The sequence below is a fragment of the Pseudophryne corroboree genome, chromosome 3 (genome assembly GCF_028390025.1).
Source record: "Pseudophryne corroboree isolate aPseCor3 chromosome 3, aPseCor3.hap2, whole genome shotgun sequence".
In the NCBI taxonomy this organism is placed as follows: Eukaryota; Metazoa; Chordata; class Amphibia; order Anura; family Myobatrachidae; genus Pseudophryne; species Pseudophryne corroboree.
In genome coordinates, this window is record NC_086446.1 from 195,226,050 (window position 1) to 195,250,960 (window position 24,911).

Sequence of the window (24,911 nt, forward strand, 5' to 3'; positions counted from 1 at the left end):
AACAGTTTAAGCAAAAAATAACCATCCATGACCTGAATGTTCCATAAATTTGAAGATTTTAACATAGTGATATTCTGTAATGTCAATCCGCATCATCCATCCTAGACGAACATGAAGAAGCCATTGAGTCCACAAAGTTTTTCGCGGCTTGTGGAGTATCAAAGAAGTAGGATTTTCCTGAGTACGTGACCCTCAGCTTGGCAGGATACAATAGAGCAAATCGAAGTTCCATCTCGAACAGGCGTTTACATATCGGGGAAAACTCTCGTCTCTTTGCCGCCACCATGTATGAGAAGTCTTGAAAAAGTAGAATCTTGGACTCTTGATATTTGAGAATGGAACGTTTCCTGTAAGCATCTAGTAGACGGACCTTATCAGCGTAATTTGAGAACTTCATGATAACTGGTCTAGGCCTGTCTTTGGTAGGATGTCGATCTGGGCCAATGCGGTGGACGCGCTCAATCACCAAGGAGTCAGTATCAAATACGCATCCCAACTCTCTCGGCAACCATTGGGAGACCAAGTTCATGAGTTCGTAAGGTTTTACCGTTTCCGGGAGTCCTATGAGGCGCACATTACTTCTTCTGTTTCTGTTCTCTAAATCTTTAAGTTTCTCCTGCATGGACATCACAAGTTTATCCTGTTCAGTTAGTGCTGCTTTAGCCGTTGTTAGATCGTCCTCGAGGTCAGAGATTCTTTGCTCCGCCTCTGATATACGTTGGTCATGATGGTTCAATTGGGTAAGAGCGGAATCTAGTGAATCCTTCAAAGGCGCCAATTTTTGATCCAAGAGTGAAGCCAATATGTCAGTGATCTCATGCGTAGTAAAGGATTTAGTTTGATCAGTTGTTGTAGTAAGTGATGAGCGTCCCAATGGGCTGTTGGTGAGACCAGATGCCGGTGACTGAGGGCTGTCTGCAGGAATATTGTCTCGACCCCGGCCTTTATTCGCTTGTGAGCCGTGGGGATTTCTGGGGGTTTTAGCCATGTACTTATCCATTGCCAGGAATTGTCGTACAGGCAATAACGTTTGAGGTGTGTATGGGTCAGGCGACCTATAATGTCCAGCACCCAGTAGTGATGATTATTTATGTATAGGTATGGAGTAATAGAAATAATAAAAAATAAGAATAAGTAATAGTAAAAAAAAATAAAATAAAAAAAAAAAAAATAAAAAAAATATATATATATATATATATATATGTAAATAAAAATAGACAAATAAAAGTCAAGATAGTGAGGTAAATCTCAATTATATCTAGTCTTGCTTACCCCTGTCGTCAGGTAGACAAGGTAGCTGACTATTATCTCCCTCTGTGTGGAGAGTGGTCACGGTCCAGCCAGCAACCACTGCCATCCACTCTGTGCTAGCTTGTGTGCAGCCTGTGACATCCAAGATGGCCGCCAGGTGAGGGATTCTCCGGAGCAGAAGGGCTCTGGCAGCTTCTGCAGGGTCAGGTGAGCCGTTTCTGGCCGTCAGGCCGGGAGCCCGCGGTCAGGTCGTCCGGTCCCCGGGGAGCAGGGGGAGATTATGTAGTGCCGCTGCCGCGGACGGAGTAGGAGCCTCCGTTCCGCCGCCCTGGAAGTCAGCAGCGGCTCCCAGACGAAATCGAGGCCCCGGCTTTTGCTTGTCTCGTAGGCCGGAAGTCACGGAGCCGTTTATAGTGGCTCTTCTGACCCGCTGATGGGTCCTTATGTAGCCAGCCAGTTGGAGAGTCAGATGAGGTGGGGAACGAGGGTCCAGTGGGCTAAATAAATTATTTTTGCTGTTTTACAGCAGACGCCGGGATAGAGCTCATCCAGGGCACGTCTTACTCCCTAGCCCAGCAAGCCACGCCCCCGTGTACTGTTTTTTTGTAAAATATCGAAATATATCACTGGCTAGAAATCATTAGGCTTAGTTAGGGAAACAGCATATTCCCAAGTATGCAATCAGTTTATAGCCTAGGCAGTGTATATATAAAAGATAAATTATTTAATACACGTAATGACAAAAAAATACATTAAAATACATAAAATATGAATAGCTGTATATCATGCGTACAGAATAAAAGATTATATCAAGCTTATCTGTCCATAAATAGCTGGAATGCATGCGTACAGAATTCAAAATTATAGATGGCTTATCTGTCCATAAGAGGAAATGTCAGCAGGTAGTCCCAACGCGTTTCGTCCGTCATCAGTAGGACTGCCTAGGCTATATACTGATTGCATACTTGGGAATATGCTGTTTCCCTAACTAAGCCTAATGATTTCTAGCCAGTGATATATTTCGATATTTTACAAAAAAACAGTACACACTATGTTTGCTCTTCTTTTTTTCAACATGTATTAAGCGTCAAAGAAGCATCGCCTGAATTTAGCTTCTCTGGTTTTCAGATAAGTTTTTTAACTGATTTTAATATACCCACTCTTGATACCTTCATTTTTATTCACCTTGTTATACAATCTACACTCTTGGGCGCTTATTTTCACCAATTCCTTTAAATCCTTATGTGTGCATGCCAAGCACATATGTATGTATTATAAGCTGCCACTCATTTAATATATTGAGAAGTGTTTTTATTCTTTATTTATACTCTATTTTTACAAAAGGTTATTTTAAATTCAAGGTATAGACAACACAAAGCCGCACCGAAGCGCCGTAGTCTTTATATCTATATATATATCTATATATCTATATATATATATATATATATATATATATATATATATACATGGGTTGGGTTTGTTTTGCCGTGGTCAAGATCCCGGAGGCCAGCACATTGATCTTGGAATCCTGGCCAACAAAATGTCGGCGGGGGTTTAAGTGCAACAGAGACACTTGCAGGCTTGGTGGCTTGCTGCACTCGCCACAGGTTCTATTTCCACTCTACAGGAGTTGTGGACACCCACAAGTGGGAACAGTCCCCGTGTGTCGACATGCCGGCCATCGGGATGGTCAGCGATCAGGATCCTGGCATCGGGATCCTGTCCGCCGGGATCCCAACTGCCGGTCATGTGACCGCATCCCATATACACATATGAATGCCGGAGCCGGGAGCGGGACCACTCACCCGCCCCGTTGCCGTGCTGAAAACTGACGTCACAGACAAGCGTCCCGCGCGTCCAGTGTGTTATCACCATGACAACAAGCCAACTTTAAATACAATGAAGCACAATGAGATTCAAGCAATACAACATGAACTTAGAGCATGTTACATGACCCTATATATTTATAATTACTACCCGAACATATCAACATTAGTCCTAGCATACCAAAAACTATCATAATGCTGCATATGCTATATTTTCATTTAACCCTTTTGGGGCAATCACATTCATGCGATTGATCCATTGCACCTCACAGCGCAATAGTTGTAAGGACCGGTTGCCCCCTCAAATGCTAACCGGGACCGTATCAATCATACGATACCAGAGGCTATTTAGAGGGTGTTTAAGCAATGCAAAGTGACAAGCTACGGGCTGGTCACTTGTCCCAGATATAATGGCCTCCCATATGGCTGCTCTATGGTTACCCATGCATTTCTTAAATTAACTTTCAGTCTTGCCTATATATGACAGACCGCATGGGCACAAGATTTGGTATACAACAAAAGTGGAATTGCATGTAAAATAATGCCTAATAGAAAATTGTTTTCCCAAATGCGGATGGAAGCAAACATCTCCTGTAAGGAGAAACTGACATGTGGTGCAAGTGCATTTAAAGCACCCCACTCGAGTATTAGACAAAAAGGTTGTTTTTTTTGTTAGTGTTTACAGAAGTTAAGGTCTTAACTAGTGAATCTTTCAAATTTCTACCCCTTGAAAAACTGGGCATCAGATCGTGATCTTTTAAGTGTCATTTGTCGTCGCTTTGTATGATTGGCCATAATTCTTTTGCTTTATTTATGATGACCGGTGACATGTCATTATATTGACTTACCCAAGGGAGTTTACTTTTTATACCCTTGGAGTCAGTAGTATCCTCCCTATTTAGTAACTTTGTGCAATCAAGTTTTAAGACCTTATCTTTACCCTCCAGCAGCAAGTCAAGTTTATAGCCTCACTCCGAAAAAATTTTGATCATAACATCTAGCTGCTCCTCTGCGATCCATCTATCATCATTAATCCTGACCACTCTGATCATTTGGGAATATGGAAGACTGTTTATTAATGATCTAGGATGACAACTTTGCGGTTTTAATAACATGTTCCTATCTGTTTCCTTTGTAAAAAGTTTGGTGTGCAAATGATTATTCTTAATTAACACATTAACGTCCAAGAAGATAATGTTGTCTTGGCTATGACTGTATGTAAATTTAATCGGATTTTCCGAATCATTATGAGAGTCAATAGCCACCGTTAAAATCAGCACATCCCCTTTCCACAAAAGAAACAGGTCGTCTATGTACCTAATGAGCATGAGAATTTTTGAGGAGATACCTTCATCTGAAAAGAATACCAATTGCTCAATTAAGAACATGACAACATTTGCATACGATGGGGCCATTGAACTCCCCATCGCAACACCTTTTGTTTGCAGGTAAAACCTATTGTCATATAAAAAGAAGTTGTTATGCAAATTAAGGCAAAACATTTGTAGGATCAGTTCAATCACCTCATCAGAATAATCGCTTTTAGCCTGTAAAATTTATTTTAAGGGATTGTAAACCCAGACTGTGGGGAATAGATGTATAGAGGCTAACAATATCTATCACTACCAAACAGCAATCATCAGGAATCTCTGTAAAGACACTTAGGGGGTAATTCCAAGTTGATCGCAGCAGGATTTTTGTTAGCAGTTGGGCAAAACCATGTGCACTGCAGGGGGGGCAGATATAACATGTGCAGAGAGAGTTAGATTTGGGTGGGTTATTTTGTTTCTGTGCAGGATAAATACTGGCTGCTTTATTTTTACACTGCAATTTAGATTGCAGATTGAACACACCACACCCAAATCTAACTCTCTCTGCACATGTTATATCTGCCTCCCCTGCAGTGCACATGGTTTTGCCCAACTGCTAACAAAAATCCTGCTGCGATCAACTCAGAATTACCCCCTTAACCGGGTAAGAAACGAGGTGGTATCAAGTAAGAAAGTTGCTTCCAATTGTATCAGGGGCTGTAATAGAGAATCTAAAAAAGTTGCTAAGGGTTGAAATAATGATCCACGGGCCGACACTATAGGGAGGCCCGGGGGTGAGTCACCCCTTTATGAACTTTGGGGATGGTATAAAAAAATCGGTACCAATGGGAATTTAGGGTATAGAATTTCTCTAATATTTTCAGAGATAAAATGCATATCACATGCTAACTGCAACAATTGGAACAACTCTCTTTTGCAAACATTGCTAGGGTCTCTAGGCAAAAGTTGATATGTATCATTATCATTTAATTGACGCATTACCTCCCTGTCATACTCCAACTGCAGAACTATACCTCCACCTTTATCAGCTTGGCGGATTACTAGCGATCTATTAGAAGCCAGTGTTTTCAAAGCTAGACGTTCTGTCACAGACAAATTGGGATGTGTCGGACTATGCAGGGAGGCAGCTGTATCAACCTCCTGATCCAGTAGTCTAAAGAAAGTTTTTATGCTAGCGTTGCTCCATATTGGATCGAAGTTAGATCGTGGACAAAACTTTCTTAATTGGGGTGGAATGTCCGGTTTGGATCCTATATTAGAGATGTGCACCGGAAATTTTTCGGGTTTTGTGTTTTGGTTTTGGGTTCGGTTCCGTGGCCGTGTTTTGGGTTCGAACGCGTTTTGGCAAAACCTCAGCGAATTTTTTTGTCGGATTCGGGTGTGTTTTGGATTCGGGTGTTTTTTTCAAAAAACCCTAAAAAACAGCTTAAATCATAGAATTTGGGGGTCATTTTGATCCCAAAGTATTATTAACCTCAATAACCATAATTTCCACTTATTTTCAGTCTATTCTGAACACCTCACAATATTATTTTTAGTCCTAAAATTTGCACCGAGGTCGCTGGATGACTAAGCTCAGCGACCCAAGTGGCCGACACAAACACCTGGCCCATCTAGGAGTGGCACTGCAGTGTCACGCAGGATGGCCCTTCCAAAAAACACTCCCCAAACAGCACATGACGCAAAGAAAAAAAGAGGCGCAATGAGGTAGCTGTGTGACTAAGCTCAGCGACCCTAGTGGCCGACACAAACACCTGGCCCATCTAGGAGTGGCACTGCAGTGTCACGCAGGATGGCCCTTCCAAAAAACACTCCCCAAACTGCACATGACGCAAAGAAAAAAAGAGGCGCAATGAGGTAGCTGTGTGAGTAAGCTAAGCGACCCTAGTGGCCGACACAAACACCTGGCCCATCTAGGAGTGGCACTGCAGTGTCAGGCCGGATGGCCCTTCCAAAAAATACTCCCCAAACAGCACATGACGCAAAGAAGAAAAAAAAGAGGCGCAATGAGGTAGCTGTGTGACTAAGATAAGCGACCCTAGTGGCCGACACAAACACCTGGCCCATCTAGGAGTGGCACTGCAGTGTCACGCAGGATGGCCCTTCCAAAAAACACTCCCCAAACAGCACATGATGCAAAGAAAAAAAGAGGCGCAATGAGGTAGCTGTGTGAGTAAGCTAAGCGACCCTAGTGGCCGACACAAACATCTGGCCCATCTAGGAGTGGCACTGCAGTGTCAGGCCGGATGGCCCTTCCAAAAAATACTCCCCAAACAGCACATGACGCAAAGAAGAAAAAAATGAGGCGCAATGAGGTAGCTGTGTGACTAAGATTAGTGACCCTAGTGGCCGACACAAACACTTGGCCCATCTAGGAATGGCACTGCAGTGTCACGCAGGATGGCCCTTCCAAAAAATACTCCCCAAACCGCACATGACGCAAAGAAGAAAAAAAAGAGGCGCAATGAGGTAGCTGTGTGACTAAGATAAGCGACCCTAGTGGCCGACACAAACACCTGGCCCATCTAGGAGTGGCACTGCAGTGTCACGCAGGATGGCCCTTCCAAAAAATACTCACCAAACAGCACATGACGCAAAGAAGAAAAAAAAGAGGCGCAATGAGGTAGCTGTGGGACTAAGATAAGCGACCCTAGTGGCCGACACAAACACCTGGCCCATCTGGGAGTGGCACTGCAGTGTCACGCAGGATGGCCCTTCCAAAAAACACTCCCCAAACAGCACATGACGCAAAGAAAAAAAGAGGCGCAATGAGGTAGCTGTGTGAGTAAGCTAAGCGACCCAAGTGGCCGACACAAACACCTGGCCCATCTAGGAGTGGCACTGCAGTGTCAGGCCGGATGGCCCTTCCAAAAAATACTCCCCAAACAGCACATGACGCAAAGAAGAAAAAAAAGAGGCGCAATGAGGTAGCTGTGTGACTAAGATAAGCGACCCTAGTGGCCGACACAAACACCTGGCCCATCTAGGAGTGGCACTGCAGTGTCACGCAGGATGGCCCTTCCAAAAAACACTCCCCAAACAGCACATGACGCAAAGAAAAAAAGAGGCGCAATGAGGTAGCTGTGTGAGTAAGCTAAGCGACCCTAGTGGCCGACACACACATCTGGCCCATCTAGGAGTGGCACTGCAGTGTCAGGCCGGATGGCCCTTCCAAAAAATACTCCCCAAACAGCACATGACGCAAAGAAGAAAAAAATGAGGCGCAATGAGGTAGCTGTGTGACTAAGATAAGTGACCCTAGTGGCCGACACAAACACCTGGCCCATCTAGGAATGGCACTGCAGTGTCACGCAGGATGGCCCTTCCAAAAAACACTCCCCAAACAGCACATGACGCAAAGAAAAATGAAAGAAAAAAGAGGTGCAAGATGGAATTATCCTTGGGCCCTCCCACCCACCCTTATGTTGTATAAACAGGACATGCACACTTTAACCAACCCATCATTTCAGTGACAGGGTCTGCCACACGACTGTGACTGAAATGACGGGTTGGTTTGGACCCCCACCAAAAAAGAAGCAATTAATTTCTCCTTGCACAAACTGGCTCTACAGAGGCAAGATGTCCACCTCATCATCATCCTCCGATTCATCACCGTGTACATCCCCCTCCTCACAGATTATCAATTCGTCCCCACTGGAATCCACCATCACAGCTCCCTGTGTACTTTGTGGAGGCAATTGCTGCTGGTGAATGTCTCCATGGAGGAATTGATTATAATTCATTTTAATGAACATCATCTTCTCCACATTTTCTGGAAGTAACCTCGTACGCCGATTGCTGACAAGGTGAGTGGCGGCACTAAACACTCTTTCGGAGTACACACTTGTGGGAGGGCAACTTAGGTAGAATAAAGCCAGTTTGTGCAAGGGCCTCCAAATTGCCTCTTTTTCCTGCCAGTATACGTACGGACTGTCTGACGTGCCTACTTGGATGCGGTCACTCATATAATCCTCCACCATTCTTTCAATGGTGAGAGAATCATATGCAGTGACAGTAGACAACATGTCCGTAATCGTTGTCAGGTCCTTCAGTCCGGACCAGATGTCAGCATCAGCAGTCACTCCAGACTGCCCTGCATCACCGCCAGCGGGTGGGCTCGGAATTCTGAGCCTTTTCCTCGCACCCCCAGTTGCGGGAGAATGTGAAGGAGGAGATGTTGACAGGTCGCGTTCCGCTTGACTTGACAATTTTCTCACCAGCAGTTCTTTGAACCCCTGCAGACTTGTGTCTGCTGGAAAGAGAGATACAACGTAGGTTTTAAATCTAGGATCGAGCACGGTGGCCAAAATGTAGTGCTCTGATTTCAACAGATTGACCACCCGTGAATCCTTGTTAAGCGAATTAAGGGCTCCATCCACAAGTCCCACATGCCTAGCGGAATCGCTCAGTGTTAGCTCCTCCTTCAATGTCTCCAGCTTCTTCTGCAAAAGCCTGATGAGGGGAATGACCTGACTCAGGCTGGCAGTGTCTGAACTGACTTCACGTGTGGCAAGTTCAAAAGGTTGCAGAACCTTGCACAACGTTAAAATCATTCTCCACTGCTCTTGAGACAGGTGCATTCCACCTCCTATATCGTGGTCAGTTGTATAGGCTTGAATGGCCTTTTGCTGCTCCTATAACCTCTGAAGCATATAGAGGGTTGAATTCCACCTCGTTACGACTTCTTGCTTCAGATGATGGCAGGGCAGGTTCAGGCGTTTTTGGTGTTGCTCCAGTCTTCTGTACGTGGTGCCTGTACGCCGAAAGTGTCCCGCAATTCTTCTGGCCACCGACAGCATCTCTTGCACGCCCCTCTCATTTTTTAAATAATTCTGCACCACCAAATTCAAGGTATGTGCAAAACATGGGACGTGCTGGAATTTGCCCATATTTAATGCACACACAATATTGCTGGCGTTGTCCGATGCCACAAATCCACAGGAGAGTCCAATTGGGGTAAGCCATTCTGCGATGATCTTCCTCAGTTGCCGTAAGAGGTTTTTAGCTGTGTGCGTATTCTGGAAAGCGGTGATACAAAGCGTAGCCTGCCTAGGAAAGAGTTGGCGTTTGCGAGATGCTGCTACTGGTGCCGCCGCTGCTGTTCTTGCGGCGGGAGTCAATACATCTACCCAGTGGGCTGTCACAGTCATATAGTCCTCAGTCTGCCCTGCTCCACTTGTCCACATGTCCGTGGTTAAGTGGACATTGGGTACAACTGCATTTTTTAGGACACTGGTGAGTCTTTTTCTGAGGTCTGTGTACATTTTCGGTATCGCCTGCCTAGAGAAATGGAACCTAGATGGTATTTGGTACCGGGGACACAGTACCTCAATCAAGTCTATAGTTGGCTCTGCAGTAATGATGGATACCGGAACCACGTTTCTCACATCCCAGGATGCCAAGGCCTCAGTTATCCGCTTTGCAGCAGGATGACTGCTGTGATATTTCATCTTCCTCGCAAAGGACTGTTGGACAGTCAATTGCTTGGTGGAAGTAGTAAAAGTGGTCTTACGACTTCCCCTCTGGGATGACCATCGACTCCCAGCAGCAACAACAGCAGCGCCAGCAGCAGTAGGCGTTACACTCAAGGATGCATCGGAGGAATCCCAGGCAGGAGAGGACTCGTCAGACTTGCCAGTGACATGGCCTGCAGGACTATTGGCATTCCTGGGGAAGGAGGAAATTGACACTGAGGGAGTTGGTGGTGTGGTTTGCGTGAGCTTGGTTACAAGAGGAAGGGATTTACTGGTCAGTGGACTGCTTCCGCTGTCGCCCAAAGTTTTTGAACTTGTCACTGACTTATGATGAATGCGCTGCAGGTGACGTATAAGGGAGGATGTTCCGAGGTGGTTAACGTCCTTACCCCTACTTATTACAGCTTGACAAAGGCAACACACGGCTTGACACCTGTTGTCCGCATTTCTGTTGAAATACTTCCACACCGAAGAGCTGATTTTTTTGGTATTTTCACCAGGCATGTCAATGGCCATATTCCTCCCACGGACAACAGGTGTCTCCCCGGGTGCCTGACTTAAACAAACCACCTCACCATCAGAATCCTCCTGGTCAATTTCCTCCCCAGCGCCAGCAACACCCATATCCTCCTCATCCTGGTGTACTTCAACACTGACATCTTCAATCTGACTATCAGGAACTGGACTGCGGGTGCTCCTTCCAGCACTTGCAGGGGGCGTGCAAATGGTGGAAGGCGCATGCTCTTCACGTCCAGTGTTGGGAAGGTCAGGCATCGCAACCGACACAATTGGACTCTCCTTGTGGATTTGTGATTTCGAAGAACGCACAGTTCTTTGCTGTGCTTTTGCCAGCTTAAGTCTTTTCATTTTTCTAGCGAGAGGCTGAGTGCTTCCATCCTCATGTGAAGCTGAACCACTAGCCATGAACATAGGCCAGGGCCTCAGCCGTTCCTTGCCACTCCGTGTGGTAAATGGCATATTGGCAAGTTTACGCTTCTCCGACGACGATTTTATTTTAGATTTTTGAGTCCTTTTTTTACTGATATTTTGTGTTTTGGATTTTACATGTTCTGTACTATGACATTGGGCATCGGCCTTGGCAGACAACGTTGATGGAATTTCATCGTCTCGGCCATGACTAGTGGCAGCAGCTTCAGCACGAGGTGGAAATGGATCTTGATCTTTCCCTATTTTTGGAACCTCAACATTTTTGTTCTCCATATTTTAATAGGCACAACTAAAAGGCACCTCAGGTAAACAATGGAGATGGATGGATACTAGTATACTTATGGATGACGAGTGACTGACGACACAGAGGTAGCTACAGCCGTGGACTACCGTACTGCGTCTGCTAGTATAGAGATGATAATGATATAAAAAATATATATATATCACTACTGCAGGTATATATAATATAATGACGGACCTGCTGGACACTGTCAGCAGACTCCTAAACTACTAGTATGAAGAAGATAGAAAAAAAAACCCACCACAGGTAGGTATACAATTATGGACGAGCACTGACGACACAGAGGTAGCTACAGCCGTGGACTACCGTACTGCGTCTGCTAGTATAGAGATGATAATGATATAAAAAAAATATATATATCACTACTGCAGGTATATATAATATAATGACGGACCTGCTGGACACTGTCAGCAGACTCCTAAACTACTAGTATGAAGAAGATAGAAAAAAAACCCACCACAGGTAGGTATACAATTATGGACGAGCACTGACGACACAGAGGTAGCTACAGCCGTGGACTACCGTACTGCGTCTGCTAGTATAGAGATGATAATGATATAAAATATATATATATATCACTACTGCAGGTATATATAATATAAAGACGGACCTGCTGGACACTGTCAGCAGACTCCTAAACTACTAGTATGAAGAAGATAGGAAAAAAAAAACCACCACAGGTAGGTATACAATTATGGACGAGCACTGACGACACAGAGGTAGCCACAGCCGTGGACTACTGTACTGCGTCTGCTAATATAGAGATGATAAAGATGATAGAGATGAACAAAAAAAATATAACACTACTGCAGGTAAATATTTATATAATATAATGAATGACGGACCTGCTGGACACTGTCAGCAGAATGCGTTTATAGAATAAAAAAAAAAAACACCACAGGAGTGTTTAACTTTTTCAGGCAGACAATATACTGGTGGTCACTGGTCAGTCACACTGGCAGCAAAAGTGTGCACTGTACTCCTGCTATAACTGCACCCCAGTCTCCCCCACAATTCAGCTGTGTGAGCAGTGAGCACTCAGCACAGTCAGATATACATAGATGATATTATCAATCATGCAGCACACTGAGGCTGAGCACAGATATGGTATGTGACTGTGTATCGTTTTTTTTCATGCAGAGAACGGATTATATTAAATAATAAAGTGGTCAGTCACTAGTAACTAACTATCAGCAAAACTCACTCTAAGTACTCCTAATGCTCCCCAAAATTACTAAGTAATCAACTCAAGTGTCTCTATCTATTCTAACGGAGAGGACGCCAGCCACATCCTCTCCCTATCAATCTCAATGCACGTGTGAAAATGGCGGCGACGCGCGGCTCCTTATATAGAATCCGAGTCTCGCGATAGAATACGAGCCTCGCGAGAATCCGACAGCGGGATGATGACGTTCGGGCGCGCTCGGGTTAGCCGAGCAAGGCGGGAAGATCCGAGTCTGCCTCGGACCCGTGTAAAAAGGCTGAAGTTCGGGGGGGTTCGGATTCCGAGGAACCGAACCCGCTCATCTCTATCCTATATAGGACCCACTTTCTTTACCGAAAAACTCTTTTAGATGAATACTTCTGGCCAGTTCTTGCTTTTCTATAGCCCATGGTAAATCTTTAAATCCAACAGAAGGGACAAACGATAGTCCTTTTGATAATAAACTCACTTCACGTTTTTAAAGTTCGTATGAAGATAAATTAAAGATTAAATCCTTTTGGCAAGGAGAGGATGACCTACTCACCCCCTGCCTTTTTGACTGCTTCCCCCTCCGCGTGTATTTCCTCTTTCTCCTGGGGTAAACCCCCGTTGTGCTGCCCGGGTGCGTGCCCCTAAAGGGCCTGAGGTTGAAAAAGTTTGATTCAGCTCACTGTTAGAACTCATATTTTCTGGTGAAGAATCCTTATCAAAGTGCGTAGCTTTCGTAAAATTGCGTTGTTTATTTCTCCTGAAGAAAGGCTGTTTATGATACTCAGTAGTTCCCCCAGAGAGCCACCTGTAAACCGTGTGTCTTTCATAATCCGACTGCACTTTATTTAATGTCTCCTTTTTGAACTGCAGCAAATCTCTTTTATATGTTGCAATCTGTTGTTTTAGTCTATCTAACCAGTCAGTCCCTTGATCAGATGATAGTGTTGCCATATGTGTGGATTCAAAGGTAGTAATTTTATCTCTAACAGCGTGAAGCTATTTAGTGGATTGCTTTATGACCAATAAGATAAGGTCAAATGAACACTGGTTTAAAATTCCAACCCATTTTCTACAGTATTGGGGATCAAACCGGACAATTGTGGGACAGTTTTTGACTCTAAAACCCCTGGGGATTTTCTTTGCCTTATAATAGTCACTAAGAGATAGTCCATGTAAATAGAAATCTCTTTCTTCTTTATGCGTAGAAGATTTCTGTAAACCAAATCTGGAGCCATCACTTCCACCTCATCGTCAACTACTGTGTTAACGAGCATGACATCAACCTCTGATTCAGAGAATGTGTGGGTATCACCCACTTGATAACAAAATTGCAGTGATGGAATAGCTGCATCTATATCGTCAACTGTAGTAGCCATATTTAAAGAAATAAATGAACGAGTGCTTATTGTTATTTCAATGTGACTCAGTGCCGTTACATTAAAGTGCAAGTGCCAGAAAATGCAAAAACAGTGTCCGTCATGTGCAAAAAGAATTTATAGCAAGTTGTTAGGCCATATGTTGCTTAACGGCCAATTTGCATATACAACTTGCTTAATTTAAAAAAAAAAACGCCATAAAACAAAACAGCAAATTTCAGCAGTACATCCATATGATGATTAAGAAGCCGTGGGTTGCCTAGGCAGAGCATTCACTTCCACTGTGGCTGCTCAAATCAAAACTATTTTAATATAATAATAGAAAGTTGCACTCACATATTCAAACATCACAGCCACTGGGGTGCATGTTCCAGAGACTAATCCAATCCAGAGTCTCAAAATATAAAGAAGCTTGCAAGGAACGCACTCACCAGACTTCTCCAAGGGGAAAAAATATTCTTTTTTTCCACTCTCATAATCTTACAGGGTAATGGTCAATGTTTTGGTCCCCACCGGAAACTTTTTCAAGACCAATGCTTCAGGCTGCCATCTCCCCTGCACAGCTATTGCACTGTGGAACTATAAGTACCATAAGGGCGACCCCTCCTATCAATCAATCACTTCATTAATTACTTATAAAGTGCTTACATTAAAAACTCAAGTAAAGCAGGAGCATTCCATGTTTATAATGTAATAACATATCATACAGCCTACCACAGACACTTACCAACTCAAAAAAATATTCGTATAGTTAAGTTATGAGTGCATAAACAATGGTGGAACGCATGCCACCGTCGTGTAACGCACAGTTCTGCCTGACTGTTGCCGCACACTTCCAGTGACGCATAACCTAGCAACAGGCAGGTGCGCACTGCAGCCCAGCGCCCGCAAGAGTTAGATAACCACGGGTGCTCAAACACATCCCACTGGTCAAACTTACACATTAGTGAAGCCGGCGCCGGGACAATTAATGCCTAGACCATAAAAGGGATAGACTTGCACTTCTATCTAGTCTCATGCATCACTTCCAGTATAACATGATGTTGTCAGCACCATCAGTTGCCTAGCAACAATACTGTATCCCACATGGTTGGAGTAAACACAGTTATGGTATAAACTATTAGACTAGCCACGTTAATTTAATATTGAGGTGTAGTGCAATGCTGTGTAGTGTTTGTAATAGTTTTACCCAGGTACCTGTAGTTCCACAGTGTCTAATATAAATATAGTACATGAGAAGTTATCGCATAACATGACAAAAGTGAAAAACATTTAATAGAAAATTCCACATTTATGTATATAAAACACATATGGGAATGTAGGGAACACAATGAAAAGACAGTGAAAAACTAATCTAAAAAATGGGAAACAGGATGTTGCAGATGATATACTCAACAATAACTGGATATCCCGGCACTGTCAAAAAATTAATTAAAAAAAGGAATAAATTCCAAAAATAAAAAAATAAAAATAAAAATGAAGTCATTTCATAGAAACATATGTAACGGATTCTGTTCATTGAGTCCTTTAGGTGACATAGTTCCAAGAAAATGAATCCAATAGTCCTCACGCTTTAGTAAGAGTTTATTTCTATCACCACCCCTAGGTAGAGGCGGAATCCAGTCGATCATCATGCATCATAAGGTTGAAAGCTGATGTTTCTGCTGTAAAAAATGCGCGGTTTGTCAGTCTTGCCGATTGAATAAGCAAGATGGATTGAAGATCGGTGTTGATTCATTCTCTCAAGAAAAGACCGGACAGTGTTCCTGACATACATCTTGCCACACGGACAAGCCAAATAATAGATAACATGATCCATCATGCAGGTTAAATGATGCCGCAGTCTGATATTGGTACCATATAATGCGTGGCAAAAGTATTGTCCAGTGACCATGGACCTGCACGTGGTGCATTGCAATCACCTATAGCAACCATGGAGTCTTGTCAGCCACTTCTCACTATTAGACATGCCAGGTCTCATTGATGGTCTAAGGAGCATATCCTTTAAATTGCTTCCACGTTGTACACTAAGTAAGGGAGGCGCCGAGCTTATCATCTTGAATTTAGGATCAGTACTAATTATAGGCCAGTTCTTTTTTATCAATCTTTGAACCACTTGTAATCTAGTGTTACAGCTTGTTTTAAAGATTATATGTTCAGACCCCCTCGGTTGTTTAGTAGAGGTACTTAAAAATAAAAATGATTAACAGGTAAATCTTTCAAGATTAATCATATCCTCTCCTGTACGACCACGTTTGTAATATACGTAATTACCTGCCCTTGTCAACTTCAGTATGTGGGCAAGACTATACGCATCTTCAGGGAACGCTTCGCTATGCATAAATCTTCAATTAAGGCGGCTCTTTCTGGAAAGTCTATAGATCAACCAGTGGCTAAGCACTTTGTTGAAAGTGGGCATGATTTGAAAGATTTACATTTTTCCATCATTGATCATGTCCCCAAGAGACTAAGAGGGGGTGACCGTCATGAACAGCTATTACGTATGGAGACCAAATGGATGTATATGCTGGATACCATGAGACCCAAGGGTCTGAACGATAAGATTCAGTGGAATGTATTTTAGGGGACTATTGTCTCTAAATACAGCGAGTATAATAATATATAACTGATACAGAATAGCACAATGAGTTAATAATGTTATGTAGATATAGGGCGTGTATAGTTGCATTAAATACCAGGCTTAGCAATAATATTTTATTGTTCAAATGTTCGATGAAATTATATGTGCTGTTTTCAGGGACATGCAGGTGTTTTTAATTTAGGTCTATGTAGCAGAACTAGTTGTCTTTAATAGTGCAATTTAATGTTTTCTGTGTTGTTTACATATGTTTTTCAGTGCGGCGATACAAGAGGACAGTCTCTGAGCCGGGCGCCTGCGGAAGCCGGGTCTCCATGGAAACGCAGATGCCGGAAGTGTATGCTGCGGCTGCGTCTGGGTTTCCAGGGCAACACAGTCGGCCAGCGGCGCTGAGATGGAGGACTCTGCGGCGCACTGATGACATCACTTCACACACGGTGCCCGGGAAAGGAGCACTGTCTAATCCCGGTCACATATTTTCCCGCCGGCGGGTCTTCTCTGCACTATAAGGTACTGTTTATGTTTGTATTTGCACTTTTGGTTCACCTTGATAAAGGGGCGCACATGCCCCGAAACGTTGGCCTGTACATATAGCAATATGGAATAATTTTTCACAGCATTTTTTTCACTACTGAGAGTTTCCGAGTGCCGCTGCTTGTATGATGTGTTAAAGTATATATATATATATATATATATATATATATATATATATATATATATATAAAGAAAACAAAATACCTCAGGTGTGCCAATAATTGTGTAATATGGACATATTTTCTAGATACCCTTATGATATTGTATTAAATTTAAATTACCAATAGTAAATTCCCTTAAAATGATTTATTCATGTTCAACAGGCAAAGAAATGTAATACCTTCACATGAAGCATAATACAGTATATAAAATGCAATAAGTATACATATGTGACAATAACAACATATAACCTCCTAGTTTCTTAGGGATATGATGTTATTTGATTTCCACCTCACCCTTACGGGTGTGAGATCGTAGGTGGATTACCCCTCAGGCTTTGCAGGGTGTTGTGTCGATAACCCAATGTGTTTCGTCCTCTTTGTGGTCTTCTTCAGGGGTATGGATCTTAAGAAATAAATCATACATTTGTATATATACATAAAACAATTACAGTTCATTATTCCATAAAAAATCATACTTTAGGGTATACATAATACAAGAGGTTCATGGGAGGATGTATATAAATAATTTCAAGAAATATATAGAGCTTAAAATTTGTAAGGTAAGTAGTCTACTTAGATTAGTATTGGTCATATTATGGTCACCTTTTTCTATACATACCGATATGTTCAGTTAGACCGTAGACAGAATGTGACCAGAATCAACGTAGGTAAGTTGTTATTCCTCCATATATGGGAAATTTTTAGATTGATACATTCAAAGCCAATCTTCTAATGAACGTATCATTAAAAAAGCATCATGTGCTTTTCATCCATAGATGTCCACAGATTGGAATCTGGTTTAAATAATGTTAAAACCATTAGGTTTCCTTTCTGATATTAACGTATGTATATATACTTAGAGTATAATTATTACTTTATATATGTAATATTCATAGGTGTAGGTATATAGATCCAGTCTTATTTATAATTCTACATTCAAATATATGACTTAAATGTTATTAAGTTTCATTGTGAAATTATTATATATGATGTAAGGGAGAATAATAGACATCTCCCTAATGAAACTTCTCTTTGCTGTTTATATTCTTATATATACGTAGACTATAACAATGATACATATTCTCATATAATATAATCATATAATCGTATAGGCCACCTACTTAGTATATACATCACATGTGGCTTAGCAGATGACAGATAGTAGTCATATAGGATACCTACACAATATATATATATATATATATATATATTATATATCTATAGTACAATGTAATGGGCGGCACTCCAATGGATTTCCTGACGAAAGGTGCAAATAAAGGCACCTGAAACGTTGATCTAAACTGGCTTGGTGAGCTGTATGACTTTTTCTAAATCCATTGGAGTGCCGACCATTACATTGTACTGTTTGCTGGGCCTTGTAGTGCCATGGGAGGGCACCCGGGTATTTGCTCTCTGCTGTAGGAGTGCCGGTCACAGGTGTATTTTATATATATATATATATATATATATATATATATATATCACATATAATTAAACAAATAACAAATAGTGATCACATATTTGGCTTTTTGGCTGTAAGCCTCTTGGCTGCAAGCATCTTAGTTGCTAAGTATGCTAGTGCTAAGTATGAGGATAAGAAATCTTGGAGATATAAGGAGATGCTTCTGCTGATGTGACCCCTATATTCTCTTTGTCTTCCCCAGGTAACCTGAAACTTTATCTTTTGCTACAATCTCATTCCTGCAACTTTTTATGCTTATTTGAATTGTGTTAGGGTTCCAGCTGCCTCTCCGCAATCTCCTCCTGGATGTCTGAGCGCTCTCTGAAGCTCAACATGGACAAAACTGAACTCATCATCTTTCCCCCATCCAGAGTAACACCCCCGACCAATATCTCTATCATTGTTGACAATACCACATCTCCCCCATTCCCCAACTCCGCTGCTTTGGCATCACTCTTGACTCCTCCCTCTCCTTTGCACCCCACATCCAAGCTCTGGCTCAATTCTGTTGGTTCCAGCTATACAACATTGCTCGTATCAGGCCATTTCTCTCCCAGAGTGCAACTAAACTTATCATCCACTCACTGGTCATCTCACGACTTGACTATTGCAATATTCTCCTCTCTGGCCTCGCTTGCTACCATCTTGCTCCCCTCCAATCTGTCCTGAACTCCACAGCTAGGCTTGTCTTCCTCTCCCGCCGCTCCACATCTGCCACTCCCCTTCGACAAAATCTACACTGGCTCCCATTCCCCTACAGAATCCTCTTCAAACTCCTCACCCTCACATACAAGGCCATCTCTAATTTCACTGCTCCCTATATCTCCAACTTCCTCTCCCTTCATACTCCCTTCCGCCCCCTACACTCGACCAATGACCGTCGCCTCTTCACCGCCCTGGTCACTACTTCCCATGCCTGAGTTCAAGACTACGGCCGTGCTGCACCCCTTCAGTGGAACGCACTCCTCTACTCCATTAGACTCTCCCCTACCTTGCAAAGCTTCAAACGAGCACTAAAAACCCACCTATTTATCAAAGCATACCCTCCCGATGCATAACCTAGTCTTAAGGCAGCTCCTCCATCCTCCTGCATCATGCCTTGAACATCTCAGCTTTGCTTGCATATTGCCATCAGATTACCTCCCGCTTGCTTGCACCTCATGTCATCTGTCTGTCGACCCTTCCCACTAGATTGTTAGCTCTTCAGAGCAGGGCCCTCTTTCCTCTTGTTATCTAAGCCATCTTCTCGACACATTCCACTCGCAGCTCTTCCCTACTCAGCGACCATATTAACCGCTTTTTCTCCTGCTGGTAAAGGCTCATCTCCATCTATGGCCACTAGCCCCTAGTAGTACGATGATCACCCCCTCATTACTTACATCTTAGCTGTTTTATGTCTTGAGAATGTGTGGTGCTCCTTGTTACCTGTACTATATTTTTGTTATTTATTTACAGTAATGCTAAGTTTGTCTCTCTGTACTGTCCTTTGTACGGTGCTGCGAAACACGTGTGGCGCCTTATAAATAAAATGTAATAATAATAATCTCAGAAAGCTAGTTTACTCACTTGTAGTGACAATATCTGTATCTCTCCCTCTGTGTAGCAGCAGTATATTAGAGGTGGCACCTAGCTGTTAATTTATATTAGCCTCACTTCCTCCTCATGTTATTCATAACTGAGGGAATAGTTAATTAAAAATAGGACCAGGTGAATTTTTGGTTATAATACAATCACTTCTAGATTAAGAGAAATATTCTAGATGATTTTTACCTTATAGGTCCGCTTTATCTAGCTTTTTTAACTTAATTACAGATAACACCCTTTATGCCTAGCTTAGCACTGTGCGTTTCACTGGTATCAGGTACCTGCTATTTAATACTTCCCCCTAAAGGTCCTCTATAAGTGTGGTGCTATGTTTATTTATTCCCCTCCTCTGCTACATAATACATAGCACTAGGGTTTGGTATTCCGCTCTACTTCCAGTGTTTGGACCACACAGCGTCATGCGCCTGTGTTCCAAACTCTCCGTCCTTCTGGCGCCATAGTGACAGGGAGACGCCCTCTGTTCTGGAGCGCATCTCCTTACTCCCGCTGTATATCCTGTATGTAGAACGCATAGCAACATGTGCTTGCGTTCCACAGTAGGTCCGGTATTGAAGCGCTCTCCGCCTAGCGCTTGTATACTATTTCTTTTCATAACTAGAGTGATCTACTTTCTACATAATAAATACCACACAATATATGTGTCTGGTTTAATATAAGATATACAGTACATGTTTTATTTCATGCTTAGTTACCTTTACTAAAAATGATTAATTTATGTATATAATTCTACATTTAGTCTGTATAATTTTTCCACATTTAGTCTGTATAATTTGTATATGTTTTAACTCAAGTGAATCATATAAGTTTAATTAACAATAGATTAGTGTATTTATTATGTTTTAACACCTTATTAATTAGCACATATATGCCGTGAAGTCTTAATTCATTTATATTTAATTAATGTTATCTTAAGTCCATGTATAAAAGATTTTTTTTATTTCATTCTTTGTTCCTAATTTAAACTATTTAAAGAGCTCTTAGTGGATTTTTAGTGACTTGAAAATAAATATTAAACCGCTATTATTGTGAACAATTTTTGTTTTACAGATCAAATGCAGCAAATTCTATACATAATTAGTCTATTGTATACAAAATCAGTTCAACAGTACCAAAACATAAAAATATAAAAATGTACATACATACATACATCACCCAATTAGTTATATAATTAGCTACAAATGTGGATTAAAGTTATATATATAACCACAATATTGTAAGAAAGACGCGTAACCACAGTTATTATAAGAAGGATACCACATCTATCCCTTCATTTAAACCATGGGAGGAGAGGGTATTTAATGTATAAAACCAGTAGGTTTCTATCCTAGAGAGGTGTAATTCCCTATTACCTCCTCTGGGATTGGCTTTAATGTGTTCAATTATTGTTAATTTGAAGTTGTTAGTGTTGGAATTATGTCTTTCATCAAAGTGTCTAGTCAAGCTATGTTTTTACTTTATATTTGATGCTTCTAAGATGCTCTTGAATATGTATTTTCGTGCACCTTGTGGTCTTGCCTATATACATTAGGTTTCATGTCCACGTTATCCTATAAACGGGTGTAGTATGGTATGCCGGCAGCCGGGCTCCCGGCGACCAGCATACCAGCACTGGGATCCCGACCACCGGCATACCGACATCGTGGCGAGTGCAAATACGCCACGCTTTTTATTCTCCCTCCAGGGGGGTAGTGGACCCCCAAGAGGGAGAAAAAGTGTTGGTATGCCGGCTGTCGGGATTCCGGCGCCGGTAAACTGTGCGCCGGGATCCTGACAGCCAGCAAACTGAAGACCACCCCTATAAACAACGTAACTTGTGTTGCAAGTAACGACATTTTTGGTGATAAAAGTAAATCCACTATCTAGTTTATGGCTAAAGGTTTTCTTCACCATAAATTTACAATAGTTACACCGATTACATGGGTAACAGCCTTCTTTCTTAGGTAGAAATGTACCTTGATTGTTATTTGGTAACTATAGCTCACAAGTTACTAGGAGCTACATTGGATTTGAGTTTTTTTTTTTTTTTGCTCATCTATAAATTATATTAGGTTTATCAGGAATATGTGGCCCAAAAAAACTGATCTTTTGAAGTAGATTCCAATGCTTCTCAGGTATTTTTTTAATGGCATAGTTTTCTTTATTGAACTGAGTAATGAATGGCTTTTGGTACCATTGTTTAGGGGCATTTTTTATTTTCTCGGAGTAGTTCTCTTCTGTCTTTTTGTAGAGCTCTTATTATATCATCTTTAACTTTCACTGGATTGTATCCTTTTTCTAAAAATTATTCTTTTATTTCTGATGATTGATCTATATAATCATGAATGGAACTGCAGTTTTTTTCTTAGTCTTAAAAATTAAGCAAAAGCTACATTATTGATCCATGACAGGTGGTGGCAGCTGTTAGATGTAATGTAATTATTTACATCTGTGACTAAAGCAGGGATGGGGAACCTTTTTTCTACCAAGGGCCATTTGGATATTTATAAAATCCTTTGGAGGCCATACAAAAATTCTCAACTTAAAAAATTACCCTGCCCCTTAGTAGGTACTGTATGCGTGCGCCAGAGGCGCATACACCAAAAAATGGGTGTGGCCAATTAAAATGGGACGTGATACAGTGAGTGCAGTGCCAGATCCACAATTGCCCCCACAGTGCCAGATCCACAAATGCCCCCACAGTGTCAGGTATACAAATGCCCCCACAGTGCCAGATCCACAAATGCCCACACAGTGCCAGATCCACAAATGCCCCCACAGTGCCAAATCCACAAATGCCTACACAGTGCCAGGTATACAAATGCCCCCCACAGTGCCAGGTATACAAATGCCCCCCACAGTGCCAGGTATACAAATGTCCCCACAGTGCCAAGTATACAAATGCCCCCACAGTGCCAGCTCCACAAATGCCCCCACAGTGCCCCCCCCCACCCCACTGTGCTGCTTACCGCTGCTGCTGCTCCATCCGGCGGTGTGTCTCGGGTGTCATGGGGTCAGGACAGGGAGGATAGCACAGCTATGTCGGGCAGCGGCGTGTAGGACTTCAAACCAGCCACCAGTTCGTGAGCCAGAGCTCGTGGTTCAACATCGGCGGCTCCTGATTGGCTGCCAGTCCGCGAGCTCTGATTGGCTCACGAATCGGCGGCTGGTTTGAGATCTTACCTGCCGCCGGACATGTAGCTGCACTCTCCTCCCTGCCCTGACAGCTAAGACACGCTGCTGCTGGACTGAGCGGAGGAGTGTCTCACTGACACAAGCGGGTGGGCCGGAGCAAACGGCTTTGCGGGCCTTATACGGCCCATGGGCCAGAGGTTCCCCACCCCTGCTTTAAAGCATGTACGTGCAATTATTTGCATTTCTTGGTTACTTTCTACGATCAAATCTAGGTAATCTATTTTAGTTATATGAAATTTATATGTAAAATTTAAGTTGAAATAATTATCATGTATATAAATTATAAATTCACGTATGTTTTGTTCATCCCCTTTCCAGAACAATATGAGGTCATCTATGTATCTGTAGTAAAGATCAATATATAAAGATAAATAAATAAATATATATATATATATATATATATATATATCAACAAAAAAACATAGAAGGGGCGCTTTATAGTGCATTAAATGTTTTTAATAACAAACGAACTTCAGTTAACATTTAAAAATAGTATGTAACCACCCGTACCCAAATAATCAACTGTGTGGGCTGGTTATTCACACTCCACCAGGCATGCTCCATCACTCCTATCCTGGTCCGGCCGGGTTCTCCCCCATTTCAATGACATGTGATGTCACAAGACCACGCCCTAACGCATTTTGTCACAGACTTCGTCAGATGGCTGGTCTCAGTGACACAATGCATACATTAAGAATAGTCCGCTATCCAATTTGTGGAGTTGTGCATCGAAAACATTTGTAACAGTTCAAATAATCATTATACCTTTCTGCAGGGGAACGCAATCTTCCTTAGTGGTTACTCAACTTAATATGCATGTGGATCTTCCATTTAAATATTTCCCAAAGCTATACAATGTACACAGGCAATCATAGCTGTATATGATATCATTCACCAGTTAGTACTTCTCGGACGTTGTGATTCCCCAGAGGCCAGTTAACATAGTAGCAGAATAATCCACAACATTTATGCATCACTCTGTTACATTAATAATTGTATCAACCACAGATGTATCTACATTTATAATACATGATATTTCAAACAGCATTAATACCGCAGACATGTCAATACATTCCATATTTAAAATAAACATGTATATTTCCTTTATACAAAATTGTAAAACTGAAAATCTTTTCTCGCTGGCCGCGACCAATTTCCACAGGGCAGCAGCTACCAGTTTCCACAAGACAAAGAGAGAATCCTTAAATTCAATACATATCAGGAAACTTGATTAGTTAACTGTTACTTCACAAAAAAGGATTAATTTCAAACCCCTTATTCAGACCCCTTAAGGGACAGTGTACCTAGGTTCAAAATCCAATAAGTTTCTCTTCGTATCAGTTCTTTCTCCCTATTTCCTCCTCTTTCACATACTTTCACATGTTCAATGCCCTTTCAACTTTAGTTTACTCGAATCACTTCAATGATGTTCCTGATAATGTTGTGGAACACTGTGATTAGTAATCTTGTTCTTCAAGAAGTAGGCTGAAGAATCCGTAATTTCAATACCCGCTTGGTCTTGCCTATATAACGATAACTACGTGGACATACAGTATGAGCATATATAAGACAAACGTGGAATTACAATTGGTAAAGCTTCTTATTGGTAAAGATTTTGTTTCTTCCCTATTACTAAAGCTTTATGAGCCTTTCTCTGCTAGATTATATACTTTGCAC

General features: G+C 42.0%; 1 long non-coding RNA gene across 1 annotated transcript in view; it reads left to right on the forward strand.

The window, feature by feature from the left end:
- The window catches only part of LOC135057587 (uncharacterized), an 84,696-nt gene extending 67,891 nt beyond the window's left edge, over positions 1–16,805 (forward strand). The window contains exon 3 of the long non-coding RNA XR_010244219.1: positions 16,560–16,805. This is a non-coding gene — a long non-coding RNA (uncharacterized LOC135057587). The remainder of the gene's footprint in view (positions 1–16,559) is intronic.
- The last annotated feature ends 8,106 nt before the right edge of the window (positions 16,806–24,911 follow it).